Below are 27995 nucleotides of genomic sequence, written 5' to 3'. Positions count from 1 at the left end.
ATATTGAGTGAATTTATAAAATTACATATTAACTTTTTTTTTTCTAACAAAAATATGCATCAAAAAATGTAAAACAACTGTGCCGAAGGCACGGGTTATACCTAGTTAAATAAATATATGAAAGGTTAACCATGTTTTTACTACTTTAAACCAAATTCTTATGTAAGCTACTATGTAAAATATTTCTTTGCTTGTCAACGAGCTATTGTTTTTTAAATCTCAATCTGAGGTTTGATTGACTTCAGTTTTTGCAGAAAGATTGTGTTAGAATTTAATATCAGCAATATATACCATTAAAGTGGTAAGACTTAGGCCTGTATACACATGATCGTGTGTGATTAAGAAATTGACAGAACAAAACTAACACACATCAATATGAGTGATTGAAGCTGAGGCGCGCACTGCGCGCTAGCGCTACACCAACTTTGCTATTGATTCCTTTCCAAATTAAGCTGATCATCCATTGAGAAGAAGAGCATAAACATTTCATGCAACTCCGTAGAACGAGAATGAACTTGGTAGGAAGGACTATTTAATTATTTATATTGAACCTATGCTACTTACCTCACCATACTCCCTTTTTTGCACTGTACCAAAGGAGGAAAATATTTAGGCTCCAGAAATGTTTACAAATCGCATAAAAATGCTAAGCCTAGGAGAAACTTAATGTGATCCTTGGTCAAGAAATTGGACTATAATTCCATACTAGTTTTCGAACCCGTCCTACGAACGAGTGCCGTTATATTAAATTATTATGAAAAATATTAGTAACTAAGTAAAGTTATGAGTTATGAATATTATATTTATCACTCATCTAAATTTATTTGTTAAAGTAAGCAAGTAAACTACCTTCACAGGTAAGGATTGCCTGTGCTATGAGTTTTTCTTCCTCGATAGTGATCTATGGTATGTATAAATTCCTCTTACTTAATCCGTGAGCGTAGCGAACTCTTGAGGTCGGTTTTAAAAGTCCCACTAAAATCTACTTCGTTGGTGTCTGTCTGTACCCCCAACAAACCTAAAAAAAAAAAAAAAAAAACCTTTCCCCCTTACAGATTCCTCCCTCCAAATTTTCTCTCCTTATCTCTCATCTCATCTCGAAAAATATTGGGTTCCAACTCTATTCCCGCCCATCGAATTTTCTCGCTCGGTTTCTCGCTGTTCTCACTTGTTTGGGTTATTGATGAATTGAGTACGCTGGTCATTTGCTTAATGACTTTGTGCTAGAGAATCTTGACTCTCCGCTTAGTGCGAAAGTGGAAATGATCTGCTGAATGCCGCGTTAAGTTTCTTAAAGGTCTGAGCAATGCAATGACTCTGGAATTGTCTTTGTGGGAGCTTGAGGTATGTTTCTCATTATCGTATTTTGGCATCCAAATAAGGTTCTAATGCACTAACTTTTATATTCGTAGAGTTCAATTTCAATGCCATTGTCTTCTAGCTAAAGAAGTTTAATTGATTCATAAGTTAATTTACTTAACAATTTGAAAATGAAGTACATAAGTATAGTTACTTCTTTTGGTGTCCGTATACAACTCGATAAATGCACATTAACTATGACTGTGTTACTTATTACGTCATATCTTGCCTTAGGTACCACTTACCTCGATCCTTCCTCAAACCTACAGGAAACCTCTTAGTTTTCGTTGAGGAAATCAGTGGGAGCTTGAGGTATGTTTCTCATTATCGTATTTTGGCATCCAAATAAGGTTCTAATGAACTAACTTTTATATTCGTAGAGTTCAATTTCAATGTTAATGTCTTCTACCTAAAGAAGTTTCACTAACTTTTATATTCATAGAGTTCAATTTCAATGTTAATATCTTCTAGCTAAAGAAGTTTAATTGATTCATAAGTTTATTTACTTAACAATTTGAAAATGAAGTACATAAGTATAGTTACTTCTTTTGGTGCTACATTAACACTGAGTTAACATAGTATCTCATATTTCTATAATTGTAAGATATTTGAAAGTGACTATGAACTATAGTTGTATTTTCAAGGGTATCCTGATGTATTTGAAATCTGAGATGTAACCTGCCTATAATATCCTCATTAAAAGTTGTAGTAAGACTGCCATCTAATGGATACAGCATAGAGTCCCACACAATGTCCACGATTGGGTAGATATAGAAATTGGGTGGTGTTGCTGTATCTTGGGGAGGTTCAAGAAACAGATTGTAATTTGACTCAACAATGTTGTCATAAATGAATAAACACGAGAACCAACCATGACATTTAGAAGGTTGTGTTGTCTCCTACTGCTTATGGAGATAAACAAAATTCAAGAGTTTTAAAAGACGGTGAGAACTAATTCAAGAGTTTTAAAACAAAATTCAAGAGTTTCAAGAACTAATTTGTGTAAATGTTTCTCTTAAATTCATTTCGTGTAGCTATTATTCTCAGTTTACGTCTTAACCCCATTTTTTTTTTTTGGCTCATGGGTTTAACGCCTATGGTTTTGGGCTGCAAGACTTGGCATTCTCTCCAGTTTGAAGTCGAAAGCACTCCAGTCACCGTTTGCCAAAGTTTGGTGGGCAAAGCAGGAGTGCCCTGCACATAAGTCAATCTAGAATAGAGCTAAGAGTCTGCTGCAAGTGTGACACCAATTGGTTGTTATGATTTTTTGCAATAAGTCTAGATTAGAGAAGGCTGCACTATTTCCATTGCAATTCATTGGAAATTCCCCGTATTCTCTAACTTCTTCTTGTTGACACCACCCATTGCTTCCATAGCGACATCCATCACACGTAATGCACCTTTCCTTTCCTTTAGAGGTTTTGTATAATTTGGCTAACTCACGAGATAAACGGGCCAATTAATAAAACTAAATAGGATTACCTACAACTATTTTCTTGGATATGTAGTTCTCCAGGATAGATAATTGTGAGGTGACTTCCTCAAATATAAAATATCTAATAAAATCTCAAGTTCTTTTATTTCTATATATGCTTTTCACTATAAATATGTTTCCTAGATCTCATGTGATTCAGTGCACTGCCATTGTACTATTTTAATTTTTACAATTACTTTTGATTTCTTTCTCTAATAAAATAAGATCCTTAAGTTTGTACAGTTGCTGTGTGATATTATGCAGGATTGCAGAGGATGTCCATACTCTATGGAAAGGTGAATTGTGAACTTGGTTGAATCCCGTCAGTATCACATTTATTATGTGTACTTCCTCTGCCCGTATTTCTTTATGTATATCATTCATGCATATTCTACCATGTCATGTCCCAATAACCCAATAGAAGGGCTGCAAGTAGACTTACGGCTAGTGGGTTATACTGCTAGTGCCGGTGTCGAAAGCCCCAACCACATCACCAACTAAAGATCCATTAGTGTTTACACTTGTGGGGAGGTTTGAAGATGTGGAACCAAGCCTTATTAGATACATAAACCAAATCTCATATGCATGCGTACTTGCATAGTAAGCCTTATCATCGAAGTAACTTTGATTATTTCACAATATATATTCATTTATTGATATAAGTATACTATGTACAACAAAGTTTAATTATTCTCTTATATATATATATATGTTCAAAAAACCCAAATATATATAGCTAACCATTTTCTTCTATCTTTACAGCTGCAACATTTGGGGCTCTGGGTCTTTTTGCTTTTATGTTAAATATTTGAAAAGGAAGCGGTATGTTTTCATTCAAATTTGTGGTATTCCCGACTAACCGTTTTCATTGCAATATGTTCCCAAAGCTAACCCTTATTTGTTTTGTCCTTACTGGATTTCAGTTCTTTCCGGTTTTGTTTTGCTTCTAAGTCTTCCTGTTTCTTCGCAATATCTCAGTACAAAACAGCGGTATGTATTCATTCGAATTTGCTTTGCTCATTGTTTTAATTTGTTTTGATTTTGTAACTACTATTTCCATGGTCTCCAAGTAATGCGATTGGTAAAGGCAGTGTCATATGAGTCGTGTATTTTTTCGTTAAGATTCATGCCTTCTTCTTCTACTTAATATTTTACTATCTCCTTATATATTAGTTAGTATTACTGCATTAACAATAAGTTTGAAGTAGTTGCACTTTATAATTTTCATCCGTTTACTAAATTTTCCCTACCTTAACTTCCACTTAGACAAAACCAAACAAATTCCTCAGCGAAACTAAAAACTATTTAATGTTCTAGTTTGCCAACTATGTAGGGATTACAATTGACACGACAGAAGCAGGGTTCCCTCTCGTCCCTCCTTTTCCACTCTCGGTGTTTTAGTACCCAATGGAAGTAGTAGAGGAAGGTTTACCCGTACAACTGCACCAAATTGATAGGTTCTTTGGTAGATTTTATAGTCGTTGGAATCAACATGCTCCCCTACCACGTGCTCCCCTACCAACTACTACTCGGCTACGCCTTCATAATTGTGGGCCACGTAACTCTTTCGCCCAAATTTCAACATACCTCAGCAGGTTAAACTGCCTACCAGAAATTGCCTATCCAACTACTCGAAGACGTACAATTCGGTCTACTTCTTTTCAGCGTCTAAGGGTGCTACCATCTCAACCTCAAAGTTCTATGCATATTCGTAGGATACCTGATTAGCTAGAATCCTCTAGAAGTAATCACATGGTTAGAAACTATGAAGGAATCTCTTCAGCAAGGGAAAGGGTCAATGATCTAGATGAAAATTGCCCACTAATAGAATGGGTTCATAGACTGGGTAATCATGCAGAAAATTCTTTGCCAAGGGAGATTGTATCTGATTTAGCCGAAAATGCACCGTCTATTTGATGGGTTGACAATCTACTAGGTCAGGCAGCGACTTCAAGAGGTTATGACAGGGTTGGAAGTCAAGAAGATCAATCTTTGCAACTGGATACTGTATCGCCAGAATCCTCTATAAGTAATCACATGGTTAGAAACTATGAAGGAATCTCTTCAGCAAGGGAAAGGGTCAATGATCTAGATGAAAATTGCCCACTCATAGAATGGGTTCATAGAGTGGGTAACCATGCAGAAAATTATTTGCCAAGGGAGATTGTATCTGATTTAGTTGAAAATGCACCGTCTATTCGATGGGTTGACAATCTACCAGATCAGGCAGTGACTTCAAGAGGTTATGACCGGGTTGGAAGTCAAGAAGATCAATCTTTGCAACTGGATACTGTATCTAATTCTGATTCAGCCGACAATTGCCCGCTCATTCAGTGGCTCCGTAATCCGAGGGTTGCAGGCCCAGTTGATGATACTTGCCTACCACTGTTTCATGCAGAACCTTCAAGCCGTTATTCTTTGCAGAGACATTGCATTTCTAATCACGATGACATCTCCCTCCAAAGGCAAACAGTGGAGCAAAATCGGGCTAAAAATACTGCCAACAAAAAAAGAGCTCGTGCAAAACAAACAAGTGAGCAGCGTGCATCGACACAGTCAGTTGATACTTCTAGAAAAAAAAAGCACGCATTGGCCAAACCTCTGAGCAGAGAGATACTCATCGTGGCCTAGACACTGCTTTCGTAGAGCTTTGGCTCGTGGATTACAAATGGATGAAGTGCGACATTCCATACAAGCTCTACGTAGAGCTCGTAGAAGAACAACATTTGAAAGGCAAATCCCTGTTGAAAGGGTTGTTCAAAACGCCCTCAATGCGTTCCGTAGAAGAGTTGTTGGGCGAAGAGTTGCACGTCAAGCAATTGCCCGTCAAACAGTGGTTATTGCTCGTCATAGAGTTATTTCGCAGAGCGTTGTTCATCAAAGCCTTCCTGGTGTTCAATTTATGGTGGGTGAAGACAATATCCGTGAAAGCCCTAATCTACCACCTACTATGGACGACTGCATACCACTCTCCAACGCACAAGTCTTAGGAGATCATGCAATGATATTTCATGGGGTCGGTTATCCTTTATGCAAAAGAAAATTTCCGATCTAAAGATTTCTTCAGGTATTTCCTTTTCTTTGTATATTTTGTTGGAATATGTTTGTATTAAGTGAGGACCTCACCTATAATAACAAAGAATGCTGCAGGTATTTGTACCTCTTGCAAGTTGGATAACCGGACGAACCACGGCGTGGCATGTTTAGTGTTAACAATTCAATGGATCCGGGCATTGTGCCTCTGGAACTGTCTCGTTTGTCCGATCTAGAAAGAATTCTCATTGCCAGGGTGCACCCCATGATGTCTGTGTATCGTGTTAGGGGTCAACAATACAAGTACAGTGGTAATGTCATAAATTTTGCTCAAGATGTCAATATGATTGCCACTGTTCTCCCATTCAAGCCCGCTGATTTGTCTGCAATTCTTGTGGTTAATAGAGGGGGACCACATGCAAGCAAGGAATTCCGTGTTCGGCGAGAATTTGTTCGCACAGCATTAGCTTGGTTGAAAACTTATCATCGGTACTATAATGATATAATTATTGACAATGGAACTATAGAAGGACTACCTATAGATGGACAACTTGAAGACATACCACAGATGTGCCACCCTGTGGATGATACCGAAAATGGAGCTTCTGCCATACCGGGGGAAGCATATGAAGATGAGGGACCACCTGAATTGCAAAACCAGGATTTGCACATTGACGAGTTTCATGCTGTTGGAACCATTTCTATTGCAGCACAACCCAATCAACAAACACATCTCCAGAGGGCATTCAAAGTACCAAATGTAGATCAAACTAATGTTCATATGCCTTTTACAACTCACATCATTGATGAGTTCTCAACCCCTGGATATGTTGCTATGGCATTTCTAACTTTGTTTCCTTACGGAGATGCTGATTTACGACAAGCTCGCCAGCGAAAAGTCAATCCATTGCCGTACTTCCAATATCTGATGAAATATCATGATGGGCGTTTTGCTAGAGATTCTAGGTTCCGCTACTTTGCTTGGAACTCTCTTTCAAGGTGGCAGGCACTTTCTTTAGGTGATGTTTTTGTCAAAAATAATCCCGGGGATGCTGAGTTGTCAATTGAGGAAATTCGAAATATGGTTTCGTCCGGCGACAAGCAACTAGCTAATCGTGTCTCTTATTTTGCTAACAACATACGCGGTACTCGATCTTATTGGTATACAAGATTGAAAGAACTGACTGCCATGGTTAAACAGTTGGGTGCACCAACCATTTTCTTCACACTTTCAGTAGCTGGCGACATGCAATGGCGGAAGCATTACGTATTTTAGATCCTTCTAATGATCTTGAAAGGATGTCTCCTTTAGATAAAAGAAGGGGCGCGCATAAAGTTAATTAATGATAACCCAAATGTTGTCGCTTGGTTCTTTCAGGCAAGGGTGGAATTCTTCTTCCGGGATTATTTACGAGATGAGTTCTCTGTGGTTGATCATTGGTACCGGTTTGAATGGAAAAATCATGGTAGTGGTCATGTTCATGGATTTCTTTGGCTATCGGATGCTCCAGATGTTACTAACATTGGTACAAGTGCTATAAATAGAGCTAATCTCATTGAATATTTTGATAGACTTGTTTGCACTATGAATCCAGACCCAAGCATGTCTAGAAATATGCAACAGCATCCTTGTGCATGCACTTTGCCACTCGACTTACAACTTGATACAAACAAAGATGACTATGTTACATTGGTCAATTGGGTCATGCGACACTCTATATGTGGAAGTCATTGTTTGCGCTTACACAAAGCAACAAAACAAATGGTATGTCGCTTTAGATACCCATTTGATGTAATTGGTCAGTCGAAGATTGTAGAAGAGCCTCCCAACAGTAACATGTATCATTTTCTAGGGCATCGGAATGATGAACTTGTGTGTTCCCACAATCGAAAGATTTTGCAGACCTGGCGTGCAAACATTGATTGGTCACCTGTCCTTTCAGTGCAATCTGTTGTAAATTACATTGCTAAATACGCCGCAAAATCTGAACCAGCCTCAAAAAGTTTCAGAGATACTTTCAAAGAAATTGTTGAAGATTTTCGTCGACCCTGTCAAAATGCAAGATCTGCTTTCAAGCGCCTACTAATGAAGAGTGTCTCTGAAAGAGATATTTCTGCCCAAGAAGTATGTCACTTGCTAATGGGGTGCCCATTGACACGATCATCCATAATGTTTGTACTCTTAAATGTAAGCGAGAAGAGCATGCTAGCATCAATTGTACATCGTAGAAGAGTGGACGACGATGATGAAATTGTTGGAACAGATCCAACCTTTGTAGGAAGATATATGCAACGACCTTCTTGCTATGAAAATACTTCCCTCCTCAATATGGCAAAGAGTCATTACTTTAAGCAAAAGGTTTGGCACACATCTCGAGTGGCCGCAGTTGTGCGTTTGGTTCCGGAGCTAGACGGTGACATCCTACCAGGCATTGAAAAATGGGAATTATTTTGTCATCAACAAGTCTTAATTCATCACCATTATCGAACTCTCGAAGAAGCTAAGGGAGAATTTGCATTGTGGTCTGAAAGATACTATGACTTGGGTTTCGAAGCCGCTCATGGGATTATTCTTCCAGAACCGATAGATGAAGAGTTTGAAGATGGTATTGAGGTAGAGCTTGGTACTGAAGACTTACTTCGAGATGAGTGGATGATGGCAGCAGCAATGGGGCCCACGTTTGTCCCTGGGGAAAATGTGGAATTAGGAAGGAGAGACTTCGACATTTCACACGATTGGGCTGAAGGTTTACACCGATATCCAAATATTGAAATTGATCGAAAATTTGTGCATACTCTGCGTTGTGGCAATGAACTAAATAATGAACCTCAACCCGTTGTACCAGATAATGACTTATCTCATGAACAAAGAGTTGCTCATGATATGGTTGTTAGAGCACTACAAGATGGAGCATTTATTCGCTTAATTGTTTGTGGGGGAGCAGGCACAGGAAAGTCCACTCTCATAAATGCAATTGTGTATTCAGTTACTGCATTTTTCAGAACAAACAAAGCAGTACGTGTCATGGCTCCTACTGGAGTTGCCGCTTTTAATATTGGAGGTGCAACCATCCATCATGAACTCGCTATCACTATAGAACAGAAAGGTATTAAAGAAAATTCCAAAAAGATTGAAGGTGATCAATGTCGACGTATGCAGGAAGAATTTAAAGACACCAAACTTATCATTATCGATGAGTACAGCATGGTCGGAAGAAGTATGCTTGCAAATATTGACCGGCGTTGTCGAGATATTTTCGCAAAGAACGAGCCATTTGGTAATGTATCTATTATCCTCGTTGGTGATATGCGTCAATTACCTCCTGTATGTGACAGTGCATTATATGTCCAAGGTGGGTCTATTCAAAAACAACATGGTGGAATTGTGTATTCTACTTTCGAGAAATGTGTTCGGTTATCACATATATTTCGACAAGCAGGAGATGAGCAAGCATCATTCCGAGAAGCACTATTCAGACTCAGTAATGGAACTTCCACCGTCAGTGATTGACAATTATTTCTAACTCAAGATATTTCCTCCCTCAATATGGAAGAGATTAACACCTTCAAATATGCTTTACGTTTATTTCCAACAAAATAGCCTACACATGATTACAATCTCACCCGACTAATTGAACTTGGAAAACCAATTGCTCGAATTGTCTCAAAAAATAATTGTGATGCCACTACCAAGGCTTCGTCAGATGATGCAAAAGGTTTGGAGAAAGTTCTGTGTCTATCCCTTGGTGCACGTGTTATGCTTCGTTCAAACCTTGCCACAACAAATGGACTGGTTAATGGTGCAATGGGCACTGTTGTGGATATTGTTTACGGAGATGGTTGCAGATCACCGGAAGATATACCTCTTGCTGTTATGGTAGACTTTGACCACTATCGTGGTGCTAGATTCCGTCCAGATTCTAATACAATACCAATTACTCCACAAACATCTCATTGGAAGACAGGTAGTGCTTCGTGCGGTAGCATTCAAGTTCCTCTTGTACTATGTTGGCTATATAACAATTCACAAAAGTCGGGGGCTCACTCTTGATCGGGCTGTGGTGGTGGATATTGGTGAAAGGGAAAGCCCTCGGTTTGACTTTTGTTGCTTTGTCTCGCACAAGAAAGTTGTGTGATTTAGCATTTAGCCCTATGTTCTCTTTGGAGAGACTTCGAAAGATTGGAAAATGCATTGGTCTTAGAGGCCGATTGCAAGAGGAGAATTGTTTGTTGCACTTGTCTGCTTCAACCATTTGATGTTCTTGGAAAATCTGATCGTTGAAATGTTAATTTATTGTTTTAATCTCGGTACGTAGTATTCATCTTTCTAACTTTATTTCTATTTATGTTGTTTGCAAATTCACTTCATCAAGATGTTATATATTTCTCATAAATGAATATATAATATCGTTATCATGCTTAATTTTGTTGTTTGGATTTATGTAGGTTCTTCCACAAGTAATGTATAGGAGGACATTTTTTGATGGTTGCTGCAGATGGATTTTGTCACTTCAGCTACTGCCTTTTATATTATAGTTGTTTGGACTTTTGCTAACCCCCCTCTCTATGTCTTTTGAGTTGAGTTGAGTTGAGCAGTTTGTAAAGTAAATAATTGTGCAACTTCTTATATGTATAGTATTTTAGAACCTTTGGGATGTTGTTACTTTGGTTCTTCTGGTTCTTCAAATGTATGTTTCTAGATATGTCAGGTTTTTTATGATTTAATATTTAAAATACAAAGGAGACTCTGTCGAAATTTTCATTCGTAAAATATGTGTTATGATTTTTCTATGTGGAGAATGTAATATTTGCTTCTAAAGTAAATAACTGTGTAATTTGTTATACGTATAGTGTTTTAAAACCTTCGGTATGTTACTTTAGTTTTTTGATGGTGTTGTATATATGTATTTTTTGTTCTTCAAATAACTAAAGATAAAAACATGTTTCTTTGGAATGACAGGTTTTTGTGATTTAATGTTGAAAATATAAATAAGATTTTACCGAAAATTCCTTTCTTATTCATTTGGAGAATGTAATATTGTTTTAAAATTAAATATATGTTGATAGGATATTATGTGACTTATCTCCAAACATAAAAGGGCTCCATAGGGGTGCCTATCGTAATGCATGACTACTTAACATGAGAAATTCCCACAAATACTAGCTTCTTTTATTGTTGGGATAATGGTCTACTTCTTCACATTTACCGCACACGTAATTATTGATAGTTAATTTTGTGTACGTGTTAAAGCGTAACACATATTAATACACGATTGTTGGTTCAAGTACGCAATAAAATAACCGTAGTAAAAAGATTGAATCAATATTGTTACACTTGAATAAATTATCAAAAAGACTGTTAGACAATGATATAGTCTATTTTTCTTAATTTATCTGTCTAATTATCAAAAAATTAATCAAGTCGTGAAAATAAATAAATAAATAAATAAATAAATAAATAAATATATATATATATATATAAAATAATAATAAATGATATACTACGCTCACGCCCCACTGCAATGCAGCATACTAGTAGTGGTTAAGGCAATAAAGTATGATTAATGATCTTTTACTAATCCTATTATCTTTTTCATTTCATCAATGAAATAATTCACGGATCCAATTTCTTGATTTTAATAACTCTCAAAGACAAAATAAATTGGCCCGGTTTATTTTATATTTCTTAAATACCACTTTTACCCTTTCCTGTTAATAAACAAAATTACGAGTGAGAAAATCCAAAACCCCTTTCTTCTCCAACTGACTTGACTTTTTGATTCATGACGCACCTCATCAAACAACAAATCGAATCCCTTTCCTATTTTAATCAAACGAAATTACGAGAGAAAAAACCTAAAACCAAAGTCGAGAAATAGACGAAGTTGTGCGAAGCTTCAGTTATTTTAAAGAAGTTGAACAAAGATGACAACCATTATCAAACAAATCAAAGACATTGAAGATGAAGTATCACACCATTATCATATATATATATATATATATAAACCATAGTCGAAGTGTTGAACCTGTCTCATTTTTTAATTCCATCGACTGATTGAGCTACTCTTCATCTAATGCCTCAGGATGACAAATCTTTTATTGAAAGTAGTTTAGCAGAAAGTGAAAGAGTCCAGGTTTGAACTGTCAAATGCTTTTATTAAAGAAATAATGTGTGTCCCCCTTCCCTTTTCTTGAAAAATCTATCTATCTATTGTAGATGGAAGACATTACATTGTGTGAAGGTGTTCAAAAAGGGCACGGAATCACCAAAGATATCGCGACTTGGCGGTATGCTCCCACTGTTGAGAAAGCAATGCATCATTTTCATTGCTTGTTGTTTCAGAACCTCACCAAATGAATAATAATTATGTACATGTTTGATGTTTCAACGGGGTAAATAATATCTGTGAATCAAATGTATTCTATTTCATGTATCACATCAACAATTAATGTATCTGTGAGGTGTATATCGTCTATTTTCCCCGACGATTAGTATTGTGATAGGCTTTGGATGTCCAATAGAGTTATGCTGCTTGAAAGTTTTAGTTGTTACCCCTGCCGCTAATATAGATGGGATCTATGCTGCTTAACAACTTAGAGTTGAACCGAAAATCTGCGACAAAGTTTTTCAATTTTCTTAAACTATGATGCTGACATAGCACATCACATGCCAGATTGTAGCTCATGTAACAACCTATAGCCAGCTAATGTCGAGTGCGATGCATGTCAGAGTTGGATATTCGGTTGGTTTTTCTTAGTTTTATTGTAAAGAACCTTGCTGTCTGTGTAGACCTTAATTGTGACTTGGTCCTCAGAATACTTCTAGCGAGGACCTACGTAGACCATCAGTTAGTTCTTAAATTTTTCATGTGGCCCTATCTCTTGGCATAATCGGACGTAAGAAAATATGGAGAAGCCCTAGATAGCTTGTAGGTAGCTAAATATATAGAAATGAGTAGGTAGCTTGTAGGTTAGTGTTTTAATGTAATATCTTTGAAAATACGGGTATAAGCAAATTTAAACAGTATAAGCAACTTCGAAGCAATATGCAAACGGTTTAGCACTATAAGCTTTGCCTATATTGCTAGAAGCGAGTCCACAAAGCAAAATTATGCATTTTTATCGAACTTGTTCACGGAATACCCCAATGGCAACTATAGACAATTGTATTACATGTATATTTCTTTGAATTGTCGCTTGCATTTTTGTATGTGAACGGGGTTTTAAAGAAATGAAGAATTGCGAGGTTTGAGCGGACCGTGATACATTCAATACTTTAATTAGTGCTTATGGTCAATGTGGCTCGGGGATTGTCGCATTAAAATGTATGATGAGATAATCGAGTGGGATTTAGACCTTCGGTTACTACTTACAATTCACGAATGTGTTGGCCTGTAGAGGTGATTGGAAAGCAGGAGAAGCAGTGATTTTGGACATGAAGAGCAAGGGCTTCAAGTCTAATGAAACATCACTATCCTTGTCCTTGATGCTTCATTGTTATGCAAAGGGGAGGTGGAGGAATATTAGAGGGATAGAGGCAATTGAAGAAGAAATCTACAGTGGAGAGATCTTCCCAAGTTGGATGCTCTTGAGAACTCTCGTTCTTGCAAATTCCAAGTGCAGAGCACTGAGGGGCATGGAGAGAGCATTCAAAGAGTTAGGAAAGAAAGGATACAAACCTGACTTGGTCCTCTACAGGAAATGGTGCAGGAAATCCGTGAAAGTGGTTTGGAACCATATCTTATTACCTACAACAGCTTGATGGACATGTATGCACGTGGCAGAGACTGTTGGAAAGCAGAAGAGATCCTCAAGGGGCTATAGAAAGCTAAATTGAAACCAGACCTTGTATCTTAAAACTATGTGATCAAAGGGTTTTGCACGCAAGGACCCATGCAGGAGGCTCTAAGAACAATGTCAGAGATGATAGCTATGGGAATCAGGCCTTGCATTTTTATGTACAATACTTTTGTTGCTGGATACGCTTGTAAGGGAATGTTTGTGGATGTGCATGATGTAAGGATACAAACCTGACTTGGTCCTCTATAGGAAATGGTGCAGGAAATCCGTGAAAGTGGTTTGGAACCATATCTTATTACCTACAACAGCTTGATGGACATGTATGCACATGGCGCAGATTGGAAAGCGAAAGAGATCCTCGAGGGGCTCTGAAAGCTAAATTGAAACCGGACCTTGTATCTTAAAACTATGTGATCAAAGGGTTTTGCATAAAGACCCATGCGAGGGAGGCTCTAAGAACAATGTCGAGATGATAGCTATGGGAATCAGGCCTTGCATTTTTATGTACAATACTTTTGTTGCTGGATACGCTTGTAAGGGAATGTTTGTGGATGTGCATGATGTGATCAGTTATATGATGCAGCAGAACATTTGAAAAAGTTTCAACCACAATAAAAAATATCTATCCAAATGAAACAACAACTAATATCTTTAATCGTAGAAACATGTCTGAGAACCTTGTACAAAAAACATCAGAATTGTCCATAGGAGTAAAATTTTATACCAACAGCCAACCACATCTATTAACTAAACTGTTGACATTACCATTACATATTAATGACAACAGAAATCTTTCCTAACCATAAATATTTTCTCAAAGTTCATACTGCCAATTCCAAGTTGGTTCACTGCAGTGACAAACTGTTGATGGAGCTCAACTGACCACACTACACATGGTTTCTTAGATGTAGAAAGGTTGTCGTTTTCCAATTCTCCTTCATCTTCATCTTCTTTAGCATCTTTCCTCTTCTTCTGAATTTTCCAGTTGCTATCGGTTCCTTCATTAGCAGATGAAGCATATTCAACATCATCACCCATTTCGTTTATGCCCATCGGTTTCCTCCATGCTAGGTGATTGTTGAGAATCTCTACTTCCACTCCACCTTTTTCTAACGACATCTTTGCCATACATTTTTCAACTCTTCGGTCTTACGGGCTTAATCAAATAATCACGGGCTCCATGCTTAACTCCTCTCATTACCGCACTTCTCCTCCCATGCCAGACATCATCGCAAAAAGAAAGTTTGAATTTGTCTCTAAAGTGCAAGAGTCGACATCCTAATAATAGGAAATGGTACTCGCGATAACGGGAAGGTCCATTTCGGTCAAATGTTCAAGGAGTTTGAATCCGACACTATTTTCTTATGTTCAAGGAGCTTTCATAATCAATTAACTCTGCAAGATATTCCATTCAATGTAGTCGTTCTCATCCACCAATTGCATCAGTTGTTGCATCTGTGATCTTCCATTCTTTTCAACATTTCTTAATCTGGCACGTGCATTGTATATGTGTTGCAACTTAGAAGAATTATTTGGATCTCGCTCTTTGATGACATTAAGAACCTGTTTTGGCTTGACTCACGTAAGGTCATTTGAAACAAAACCTTTTGCTCCTCAGGTGTTCGCCTACCCCCATATGTATGACCCCCTAAGTCGGTCTTCGACGGGTGGTTGTGAAGACCACATTCAACACTCACCTTCCACTTATCATCACACCCAGGCAAGTAAATCCCCCTAAGCAAGAAGAGACAATCACACTTCTTTGTGCCACTCTTTATCTTTCTTTTCTTTTTCTCATGTTGATCCTTGACTATTTTCTTATGTATACCAAACTTCCCACTCCTTTCACAACCAAGGAACAACCTGGGTGTCCTTCCTTTTGAAGAATGATCAGATTTCTTGATCACAACAATGGAACCAGTTTCCATCCCTATTCTCCCAGTCCATCCGATAAGTTCTTCACGACTCTCAAAGACCTACAATTCAAATAAAAAACATATAATTTTAACAAATCATAAAGAGAAAAACTAGTACTTATAAGAAGGAAAAGTACCCTGTCAGTTATGAAATGTTCTGTCAGATCAACATTCATAAATTGCGACTCCATATCCTACAACATAATAATAAACGAAATATCATCAATAAACAAAAAAAAAAAAAAACACTAATGTGTTGACACAATGGTTTGTATGTGAAGAATTTGTCCATGTTCGACTGATTTGAATCACACGGTGGTCAATAGAGCATTCAATTCATTTTATATAACAACAATAATAATAACACCATGTTGATACCAATTAATTCAGCAAGAACAGTGCGAACGTAAAATGAATCTTAGATTTGAAATCGTTGAAATCCAAAATGGGGTAAAGGTTCAATAAAAAAAACACAATCCAATAAATTAAGTGGAAAGAATTTGGAGAAATTGATTAAGAGTTTAAGACATACCTGGTTGCGAGTTCTTAATTTTGTCGAAGATCCAAAGTGTCGATCAGAGAAAATGCACACATTAGAGAGGCGGACTCAATTCTTAATCTGGTATTGTAATGTCTAACTCGCGCAAAATCCGGATAAAAAACTGCCAGAATCCCTCCCTTTCCCTCCCAAGGTGAAGCATAGAGCATCCTGCCAGAATCCAAAGGAATAACTTGGAATGCATGTTGATGATCGAATTCCTCAGAAGAAAAAATTAATCTATTACTAAACTTTCATTGGAATCATTTTACGGCATTACGCCCATGAAACCACGGTCCAAGACTCACCTCATCCCCCTTACCAAAAAAAAAAAAAAAACAAAAAAACAAACAAACACACCACACACACAAACGCAACATTCCAGAAAGGGAAATATTTCATTCGATGTTCATAGACCCGCAAAAATTTTATGGGCTCACAATCAGATTATGAAAATGAAAAATAATTTAGTTACAGGACTAACCATATGTAGAATAAGCCATCCAATTCTTGTCTCTAAACCCTACCTAACAACTCAATTTGCAGAATTCCACCTATGCATGGTACAGGGTGTGGTAGCTTAAATTTCTGTAAGCAACTTTCCTATGCATGCCAAAAACAATATAAAAAATAAATGTAAGATTAAAAAAAATAAAATAAAATAAAAAATCTATGTAGCATAATCAAAATATTATTTTATATTGACATTCAACCAGAATCTAGCCAACACTTCTCAAAACAGTGTCTCTGTATTTACTCTGAATTCTACTCTTGAAAAGTGTTAAGATATTAAACAACTATTCCATGCTAAGCTCAACGGAGAACAAAGGGAAAACTTTAAATGTATCCGGTGGGTAAAAGTCTTGGAAGTTTCGGACATCAAGATTACTAACCATTCCATACTTCAATGCGAACATTCTTAAGGTTAAAACATGTCTTGTCGATATCCAAGTAAGATACATATTACGATCGTGTAATTGGCCATAGCCTAAAGTAGAAGAAGCTCTTCTTTTGCCTATCATCTTACTTTCTTAATTTGCTATTTAAGTCACAATAAAGCCATATAGAGACCATTCAAGATGTGTAAAGAAAAGCTCTACTTGAGCTGCAACTCACTTTGAAGTCATTGGAAATTGGGTGAAACATATGTCCACACAAAGTAGTCATCAGTATGAACTGCATCCACAAAACCTGTTTCCATTTCTAGTGGTGACTTAAGATGGCCCATTCTGAATCGAACAGCCTTTGCGGAATATATAGGAAAACCATATTGGAAATACGTTGGGTAAAGAGCAAAACTGGTATTAGTAAGGAAATGGATGAATGTCAATAACCGCTAAAAACGAATGAACAAAAATCTAAAGGAAAACCTTGGAATGGTTGTATGTTGATTTCTGTAATAAACCACAACTTTGAGGACAATCTATATGTTAATCTCTCAGGCATCCCAAAATCACTTTCTCCTTCACTTCACCAGTAAGAAGCTCTGTCATCAACTCTATCCCTCGGTTCTAATGTGTTTTCAATGCTCTCTTCAGGATAATTATCAGTGTTGGTTGCGCTAATGGCCTTAGCTATGCAATCTGTTGTCCGGGTTTTGCGATTTAGGTTGGGTGGTAGAGAAGAGAGAGTGGGAGAGAGAGATCAGTTCGTGCGAGAGTCGCGGGTTTTGTTGGGTTTCCATTTTGAGTTGGAGCAGTTTTTCTCTCGGCAGTAGTTTTTCTCTGAATGAGTGAGCGGAAGTTTTGGGGTTTTGAATTAGTGAGCGGAGAAGAAAGAGGGTCTGGTGGGTTTTCGTTTTAATTTCATGCAACTATTCTTAGTTTTTGCAATTTTTTCCTCCCGATTTATCGTAATTAGTCTGGACACGTGGACGCTCTAGCAACGCTTTCTCAATTGAGGAGGGGGGAGCTATAATATATATACTAGCTTTCGAACCCGTCCTACAAACGGGTGCCGTTATATTAAATTATTGTAAAAAATATTAGCAACTATGCATAGCTATGAGATATGAAAATTATATTAATCAGTCATTCAAATTTCTTGCACCACTCTCTATAAAAAGAAAGCACCAAATATTGATAAAACTCATCGACTTCTTTTTGTTGTTAGGTTTAATAATAGAAGTTTGATTGAAGTTTTGTGAGAATGCCCAATATGACGAAGATAATATTGAAGCTACTTGAATAGCATGACATTCTTAATCATAATAAAAAAAGTTATGATAAACACTACTTAAAATGCAAAACGATATTTGTCGAGACATTTATTCCCCCTACATATAATACAAACATGTTTTAGGGTTATTAGTTCAATGCATTTGCATCAAGTTTCTGATTTTCCATTAATTATTCTTTGAGGTTAGTTCAATGTAGCACGTTGCATTCGGTTTCAATTTCTCATTAATTATTCTTTGAGGTTAGTTCAATGGTGTATATTAAGTTTCGATTTTCGTTAATTATTATTTGAGGTTAGTTGGTGCAATTGCATCCACTTTATAATTTTCCGTTAGTTATTCATTAAGGTTAATTAAATACAGTTGCATCCAATTTTTGATGTTTTAGATTAATTACTCTTTGTGATTTGTTCAATACATCGCATTAGGTTTCGATTTCCGTTAATTATTTTTCTAGGTTAGTTCGATAGTTTATAATTTCTAGTTATTTATGCTTTGAGATCAGTGCGATACAGTTACATCCGGCTTCCGATTTCAAGTTCACTATTCTTTGAGGTTATTTCAATGCATTTGCATCCAATTTCTGATTTTCCGTTAGTTAATCTATAATTTTAGTTTAATGCAGTTGCATCCAGTTTATGATTTTTCATTAATTATTATTTGAGGTTAGTTCAATACAGTTGTATCCAATTTCCGATTTTATGTTAATTGTTTTTTTAGGTTAATTCAATGCATTTGCATCAAGTTTCTGATTTCATGTTAATTATTTTTTAAGGTTAGTTCAATGCATTTAGATCAAATTTATAATTTCCTGTTAATTATTCATTTAGGTTAGTTCAGTGTAGTTTCATCTCTTTTTCAATGTTTTGTTAATTAGTCTTTGAGATTAGTTCATTGCAATTGCATCTAGTTTCTAATTTTCCATTAATAATTCTTTAAGGCTAGTTCAATACATCTGCATCTAGTTTCTGATTATTTATGTTTTGAGGTTAGTTCGATGCAATTACATCCTGTTTCTGATTTCCCGTTAACTATTCTTTGACGTTATTTTAATGCATATTTGCATTTAGTTTCTGATTTCCCACCAATTATTCTATGAGGTTAGTTCAATGCATTTGCATTCGATTTTTGATTTTACATTAATTATTTTTTTGAGTTTAGTTCAATGCATTTGCATACAGTTTATGGTTTCCCATTTATTATTATTTGAGGTTTGTTTGATGTATTTGCATACTGTTTACGATTTTCCGTCAAATATTTTTTAAGGATTTGCATCCAATTTCTAATTTTCCGTTAGTTATTATCTGATGTTAGTTTAATGCAATTGCATCCAGTTTCCGATTTTTAGTTAATTACTTTTTGAGTTTAGTTTATTGTATTTGCATAAAGTTTTCGATTTCCCGTTAATTACTCTTTGAGTTCAGTTATGTATTTGAATCAATTTTGGTTTCCTTTTAATTATCCAATGTGGTATGTAATACCAACTTCTCTACTTGATCCATCTGTAGTGTCCTTGCAAACATGACATAAAAATAAATTATGTTTGATTTACTATGTGGGATCATCAAAGATTATCTAGTTCGATTTACCATTAATTATTCTTTAAATTATGCATGACTCACTATGTGGAATCTGCAAAGATTATCTGAGCGGGTGTTATTATATTAATTATTTTAAAAATATTTGCAAATATGCATAACTATTATATATTAATATTATATTGATCACTCATCCAAATTTCTTATAGCGTGAAAATCTCACTCTTTTCATTAAAAAAACTCACCTTTGATAAAAACCCTTTAACTTCATTTTGTTGTTTAATAATATAAATTTGATTGAAGTTTTGTGAGGTTGCCTAATAAAGGCGAAGTTCATATATATTGAAGCTACTTGAATAATAAAGGAGTTACCATAAATCGGAAAGAGATAAGATAAACACCATTTTAAATGCAAAACTATACTTATTAAGACATTCTCACAACATATATAATCTAACTATGTTTTTGAGGTTAGTTCAATGCATTTGCATCCGGTTCGATTTTCCGTTATTTATATTTTGAGATTAGTTCAATGCGGTTGAATCAATTTCGATTCTCGTTAATTATTCTTTGCAGTTAGTTCAATACATTTGCATCCAATTTCCAATTCTCTATTAATTGTTCTTTGAGGTCAACTTAATGCATTTGCATCCGGTTCGATTTCCGTTAATTATTCTGTGAGATTAGTTTAATGCATTTGTATACAGTTTTCAATTTCTCGTTTATTATTTGATAAGGTTGCATTTGCATCTAGTTTTTGATTTTCCGTTAATTATTGTTTGTGGTTAGTTCAATGAATTTGCATCCAATTTCCAATATTCCGTTAATTATTTCTTGAGGTTAGTTCAATGCATTTGCATCTAGTTTATTTTTTAAGATTAGTTCAGTGCAGTTGCATCCGATTTCCGATTTTCCGTTAATTATTCTTTAAGATTAGTTCCACGCATTTGCATCATGTTTCTAATTTATAATTAATTTTTCTTTGAAGTTAGTTTAATGCATTTGCATCCAGTTCCCGATTTCCCGACAATTATTTCTTTTATATTAGTTTGATGTATTTGCATCCAAGTTTTGATTTCCCGTTAATTATTCTTTAAAGTTAGTTTAATGCAGTTGTATCCATATTCCGATTTTCTATTAATTACTTTTTAAGATTAGTTTAATGCTTGCATTTGCATCCAGTTTCCGATTTCCGGTTAAATATTATTTGAGGTTAGTTCGATGCATTTGAATCTAGTTTTTGGTTCCCCATTAATTGTTATTTGACGTTAGTTTCATTCAGTATTATATATGTTTTGAAATATTTGTCATTATTGGTTTGTCGTTATTTTTTTTTCCATTTTCTATTATATATTTTGTGATGTTATTTTTTGTATAATTTAATTTTTCACATGTAATTTGTTTTGATTTGGTATATAATTTATTTAAGCCCAACGTCCACTTTAACTGAAAATTATATATATATATATTGTGGCCAGAATTGTAATATATATTTAGTGTTGAAAATTTATAAATTTATAAATTTAATTGGAATCTGCCGTAATTATTGTGACCAGAATTGTGATTTTTGGAATCTTTAACTATGAATAAATGTTGAAATCCCATTGTGAATGACGCATCAAATCGAAAGGGTTTTAGGAAAATTGTTTTTGGTGGAAACTATTGTTTTTAGCAATTTAGTTTTTTTGTCTCATATTTTTTTTCGTAATTAGCTATATTTTTTGGGAAAAGTTAGAGACTTTATAAAACTCTAGATATGATTGTTTTTGTGAAACTTTAGATGGAATTGGTTTTTCGTAATTAGTTATAGTGTTTAGAAAAAGTTAGAGACTCTATAAAACTTTATATGGGATTGTTTTCTTATTTATATCTTACTTTTTTATAAGTAGTAATAGAGTTTAGAAAAAACTGGAGTCCATGCGAGTGTTCCAAAAAATAGATTGGTGAGGGTGTAACTAATATATATATATATATATATATATATATATATATATATATATATATATATATATATATATATATATATAAAGAATTGAATATGTCATAATTATTGTCGAATTGTGATTTTTAAATCCTTAACTATGAATAAATGTCTAAATCACACAAATGGATGGCCGAATCAAATCGAAAAGAGTTTTAGAAAAAATCGTTTTCGATTGGAAATTATTGTTTTTAGCAATTTAGTATTTTTTTTACTATTTTTTTTTTCTTAATTAGCTATATTGTTTAGGAAAAGTTGGAGATTTTGTGAAACTCTAGATGTGATTGTTTTTTCATAATTAGCTATAGTGTTTAGAAAAAGTTAGAGAGTATGTAAAACTCTAGATGGGATTGTTTATTTATTTATATCCTACTTTTTTATATTTAGTAATAGAGTTTAGAAAAAACTACTTTTATATTTAGTAATAGAGTTTTTTAAAAATTGGAGCCTTTGTGAGGGTATAGTTATAATATATATCTAAGGATAAAGATAAATATTTGTTTCCTATTTTATCTCCTATTTTTTCTTAATTAGCCTTTGACACGTGGACACTCTAGAAACGCTTCCTCAATTGAAGAGGGTAGAGCTATAATATATATATATAAAGATAAAGATAGAGATAATCTATTTCATAGTCGTCCAAAACGGAGACCATGAACTTGGACAAAGATCCCTTTATCAACAAATTAACATAATATTTATCATAATATTTTATAACGCAGCATTATAGACTACGATATGTGTTTGAAAACTATTTAACAGCGAGTAAATTGTACCTGTCTCCCTGTGCATGCTCCATTAAATCGAGATTCCATTGAGTTACTCTTTGCATTGCGGCGTATCCTCCAGTTGCAAAGGCTCTAAGGAGATTCAAAGTCACAACAGATTGGCAGTATGCCACCAACCTATGAGGATCCGGGGTCCTATCCTTCTCAGTAAAAGCATCCCCATTTATATTATCCCCTCTGTACCAAACTTGGTAGCTTAACTCCATCCCTGTCCTCAAAATTATCTGATCTCGGCATTGCAAATTGCCTAACCATTCTCCCAACCTAAAATAGAATTACCTCAAATTACAAAACATCTTCCATCTAAAACGTATCCATGAAATTTGTAAAAAGAACATTTAAGTCAAACTTAATTGAAGTTTAAATGCAACTGGAATAATATATCATATCGGTAAGGTGAATGATCCGGAAGTAAAATCGTTTATAGAGAAGTATTTACTCCCTGCAAATCAGAGATTGCCAGCAAAGGAGCTTCTAAATTAAAGGACCCTTTCCTGCAAGTTGAAGGATTTTCTGATGTTCAATTCATAATAAAGCAGCCTATGTTTCTGTTTATTCGAGTTCACCAACATGCAAAGTTCTTGAGCGTTTGAAGCTTAGTGAGATACTGAGATCTATCATGTTGATATTTGAGTCTCAAAATTCAACTGTTACGACAAAAGCTAAAGGTATGATATGTCGACAAACGAACACAATAAGAAGTGTTCACTACAAGAAAACAGATTTTTGCCCACGGTCTAAAACCGTGGGAAAAGAGCTTTTCCCACGGTTTTGGGCCATCACAGGACCGTGGGCTTTTTGTGCGTCGGAAATAGTCTACCCACAGTCATGACCGTGGGTAAAGCATACCAATAGCGACGGTTAAAACCCGTGGCAAAAGGTCAGTTTTTCCGACAGTTTTGGTCCGTGGGAAAAGGTCAGTTGTTCCGACAGTTTTAGTCCGTGGGAAAAGATAAGTTTTTCCTATGGTTTGGGGCCGTGGGATCTGATGTTTTTGCTACGGCTTTAGACCGTGGCAAAGTTATTTTTTTTTAAAAAAAAATAATAATTGATATTTCAATTCTTATATCTTTTCACCCACAATCCACAAATAACCACCCATCACCTAACAAAGGTCTTACACCTCCAAATAGCCACCAATCACCATAACCATCCTACACCTCATTAATTATCCCAAAAGATATATAAAAAAATTCGCAAAGCCAAAGATTAAATTAACTAAGATCTTGAAAACATGCATACTAGGTATATAAAAGTTAATCATCCATGCATGCAAGTTAATGCTAAACACCACGTCAAGAGAGTAACCCGACCTTAAAGATGTATTTAAAATTCCAAGAGGAAAATAATAGAATGAGCGACTTCAACGCTCAGTAAGTAGTTTGTATAACCTCTAAATTATCAATTTCCACAACTAATATGCTGAAAATAAATAAAGCAGATGTTACGCAGTGGCAACAACATAACTAATGATAAAATGGTACAATTTAAGCAATGTACCACTGAACATTACCAAATTCGTAAAAGGAGACTAGCTCCTCACTCCAAAGTAAAAGTACAACCACTAGACTAGGTGAGTTCTTACTAAATAAAACTTTTGCCAAATATCAAATGCCTGCTAGCGCCGACCAGCCAGGCAAAACAACCGTAATGGGTCACCTGCTAGCACCGACCAGCCAGGCCCCTAACAGAAATCAAATGCCTGCTAGCGCCGACCAGCCAAGCCCGTACTAATTACTAAATGTCGGCTAGCGCCGACTAGCCAAGCAGTTAGTAATCACCAATTAAACCAAATAGCCACCTAAAACTATTGGCTACCACCAACCAGCCACCTAGTTACTAACAATACAATTAACAATTTAATATGTCGAATATCAATGATTTCAGACTATAAAAGAAAATACCAAATTTTCTTCGTCATTACAAAGTATTAGGCCATAGAAGAGTACTAAGAAATCTGATTCGAAAATTTACAATATAAAAGTGATTCCAGTTAAAATACAAATCAATTACGACCATAACAAAAGAAGTTGGGGTTCATGTCACTAAGAGAAACGACAACTAAGTATATGACGCACTGAATTCGGTGGTTGGGTTCACATCTTTTCGTTTTCGATCTGGATCGACAAGAGTACTATATATGGTTAAAATTCTCTAAGAATCGGATGATCATAGGACCAACAGATGACATAAAGATCTCATTGATGCATGATGAGAACGTCTCAAACAAACACTAACTTCTTTTTTATGTTGTTTGTTTTTCTTTTCTTTTTCTCTTCATGTACATAATATGATACCTCATCCTTAAACTTTTTATATTATCAATATAACACATCCATTTACCAATCAAAAAAGGAACCGTATACTGAAATTCAAAGTATAGTTATGACAACAAAAGTTATTTTACCTGCATGTAGTGCCACTTACCGAAAGCATACATATTAATATAGAATATGCTTATGAACATCTTCATATTAACAAAAAACGAAAAGATGGACAGCTATTTGCATTCTCTTCAGGCCAGTTAAACATGCAGAGGAATTTATAACTATATGAATAATTACCTGAAAACGGGTCAGTTCCACCAAAATATGTCTGATTTCATCCTTAAAGGAAGAAAGTCTGTGCTGCATCTTCACATCTTTATGCATGATAAGAAGGATATAAGCAATTGCACTAATTCTATTTGACCGGTCAAGTGCTGATAGGCTGCCATGATGAGAAGGAATTGTTGTTCTAATCTCAGCAATTGATGATACCATCAGATGCAAGACAAGATTCAGAAGTTTAGCACTTTTATCAAACAAGACAAAACATGGTACAATGTAATATTTGCAGAAGCGCATCTGGTCAGAGTTGGCAGCCTCGTGAATATTTTCTGGAATAAACTGCATCATAATCAGAAAGACTTGTCAGTTTCAATTTTTAAAATAAACTACATCCATTTACCATTTAAGATAATGCAAGTACATAGTAGAAAGAAGCAATTCACACATAAAAAAGAAGGAAACTTACTTTCTCAATGTTCTCCCAGATGGCATACTTGCAAGCTCGCTGGCATATCTCTGTGATATCGGCTCCACTAAAGCCTTGAGTATACTTTGCAAGGGCATTCAGAACGTTCTGTCAGCACATCTCTACAAAAAATCCAGATCACACCAATGGATATTCACACAGAAATACAAAAAGATCCTGAATTCAAGCTCATGCGGAAAAACAAAATTCAATTTAACGTTGTTGGTTGTTTTTTTAGAGAAAGGATCGGAGAAGGAATATGTGAATTGCCATCTTTTCTCGTAATATGTATAAGTGGGGTGGGGAATTGATTGGCAAAGGTCTATTGAGTTCGACAATTTTCTGTTTTTTTTGTTTTTTTTTTACTCTGTGAGAGAGTTTGGGGTTTTTTTTTTGGGTTTACCTCTTCTCGTTAGTGAAGAAAGGCCAGCACAAAAAAGGTAGATGAATTTTTTGGCTCCTGATTTCACGTAATTAGCTTTCCCTATTTTATCGTAATTAGCTTTGGCCACGTGAACACTCTCAAAACTCTCTCTCAATTGATGAGGGGAGAGCTATAATATATATATAGAGAGATTCCACTTTTAAATAGGGTCTAGAGTCTAGGCGAGCTTGGTTTGAAATTCATTCTTGTCAGGGCATCTCCATTGGGCGTGTAAAATCTCACCTCCACGGCTCCGCCTAGGTGCCATACAACTCTAATTGCACACAAATGTCTAGAGCTTAAATGTCCACACTTTATAGTTCCCAATGGAGAAACGTAAAAAATTTGGATTTTAAACTCGAATGTCTACATACCTCTTTAAATCACTCCAAGTGACGTCCGAGTTTAAAAATTATAAATTGACAATTTAGAACTAAATAGGGACGTTGGACATTTCTCCAAATAACGTACGGACATATTTTAAATTCGCGCATCACTCCATGTGACGCTGAGCATTTTAACAACTTGTCTATGGGTGGGAATTCCCCCACTTGCTCTATTAACTACTTACTACTAACGTTTTACAACCCCCATTAGAATGAGTTTTTTTAAGTTGGGGTGTAAATTTCACACCTTATACCCCATTGGAGATGCCCTTAGAATATAGATAGACATTGTAATTGCAATTAGTTGAAAAAATATAATTTAGATTTCAATAACTGATAACCAATAAAGACAGACCCATGGTTTTCGAAACCTATTTTTTGAAATGAATTGGATCAGATTGGTCCCAATGCAAGTAAAACCCGACCAGTTCCTAGTTGAGAAAAGTCCTAAAAAATACTATAAATCTAGGGTAATCTTGGACATACCCAACAAAACACTCTCGTACCCCTTGGACATACCCAACAAAACACTCTCGTAACCATAACTAACATAAATTTTTGGCATACCCCAATAACTGTCTAAATCCAATAATATCTCCCATATATTTTTGGGTATTTTTCATAAAGGCAAAAAGATTTAAAAAAAGAAAAACAAAATAACTACACGCCTATTTGTACCTTTTATTAGTGAAAGTTTCTTTTTACATTCTTCTTAGTCTTTTTGTATCTTCTACACAGTTAAAAACAAAAAAGAAAAAAAAAAAGAGACGATGGAACAAAAAGTCGATAGCAGCGGTGTAGTAGTATTAGCCAATCATAATACTCCAAATAAACAACTAGGATTATTATTACCACCTGCAAATCCCATAGTTCAACTCCAAACAAAATTTAAAGTCTTAGAATCCGGCTTCCGTGCATGACTCGCTAAACAATCATTACCAGTCGAAGCCGCTGTAGTCACTGCCACAAGTGCAGTCCAAGGCGCTGCTATTGGTGGATTTATGGGCACTCTCACTTCTGATGTTACGTCTGCATTTCCAACTCCTCCTGAAGTTGCTCTTAATCCTCAAGCCATGGCTTCACTTCAGCAAGCCCTACCTTGCTACTTCTTTTGGTTAAAATCAACTAGTTCAGGTGAATTTTGAATATAATTGATGGGTTTGGGTTATTCAGGCTTTGAGTGGTGGACCGATGGTGCAAGCGCGTAATTTTGCTGTAATGACAGGTGTCAATGCGGGTATTTCTTGTGTTATGAAAAGAATCCGTGGCAAAGAGGATGTTCATTCTAGGTATGCTTACTTGGTAAAAAACCTTGAGACATTTGAAATTTACTAGTAAGAGTTAAATGACAAGTATTTGTGTGTTACCAATTGAATGATGCTAGACACTAGGCGCTGAGGTGTGAGCCTTGGCCAGTGTAGGCACACTTTTGAGTGCATAGTTCTACATAATTGTGGTTGGAATTGTAAACCTATAGGGTGGGTTGAAGGTGTAACGGTGTCACGTTTCTTGGTTTGTAATTTGTAATTTTATTTGAATGCCATTTTTCACTAGATAAACTTGAGGA

General features: G+C 35.5%; 1 long non-coding RNA gene and 1 pseudogene across 1 annotated transcript; both read right to left on the bottom strand.

The window, feature by feature from the left end:
- Positions 1–15001: 15001 nt before the first annotated feature.
- Positions 15002–26067, bottom strand: LOC147479499 (uncharacterized). The gene is made up of 6 exons (XR_015206200.1): positions 25619–26067; positions 25168–25491; positions 22592–22867; positions 16115–16291; positions 15720–15776; positions 15002–15642 (listed from the first exon to the last, which is right to left on the bottom strand). It is a non-coding gene; the product is annotated as an uncharacterized LOC147479499 (long non-coding RNA).
- On the bottom strand, positions 16481–17764 carry LOC147479500 (F-box protein At4g00755-like; annotated as a pseudogene).
- Positions 26068–27995: the final 1928 nt, after the last annotated feature.

This window comes from Coptis chinensis, chromosome 8 (assembly GCF_015680905.1).
Source record: "Coptis chinensis isolate HL-2020 chromosome 8, ASM1568090v1, whole genome shotgun sequence".
Lineage (NCBI taxonomy): Eukaryota > Viridiplantae > Streptophyta > Magnoliopsida > Ranunculales > Ranunculaceae > Coptis > Coptis chinensis.
This window is presented reverse-complemented; position numbering and strand designations above follow the sequence as displayed.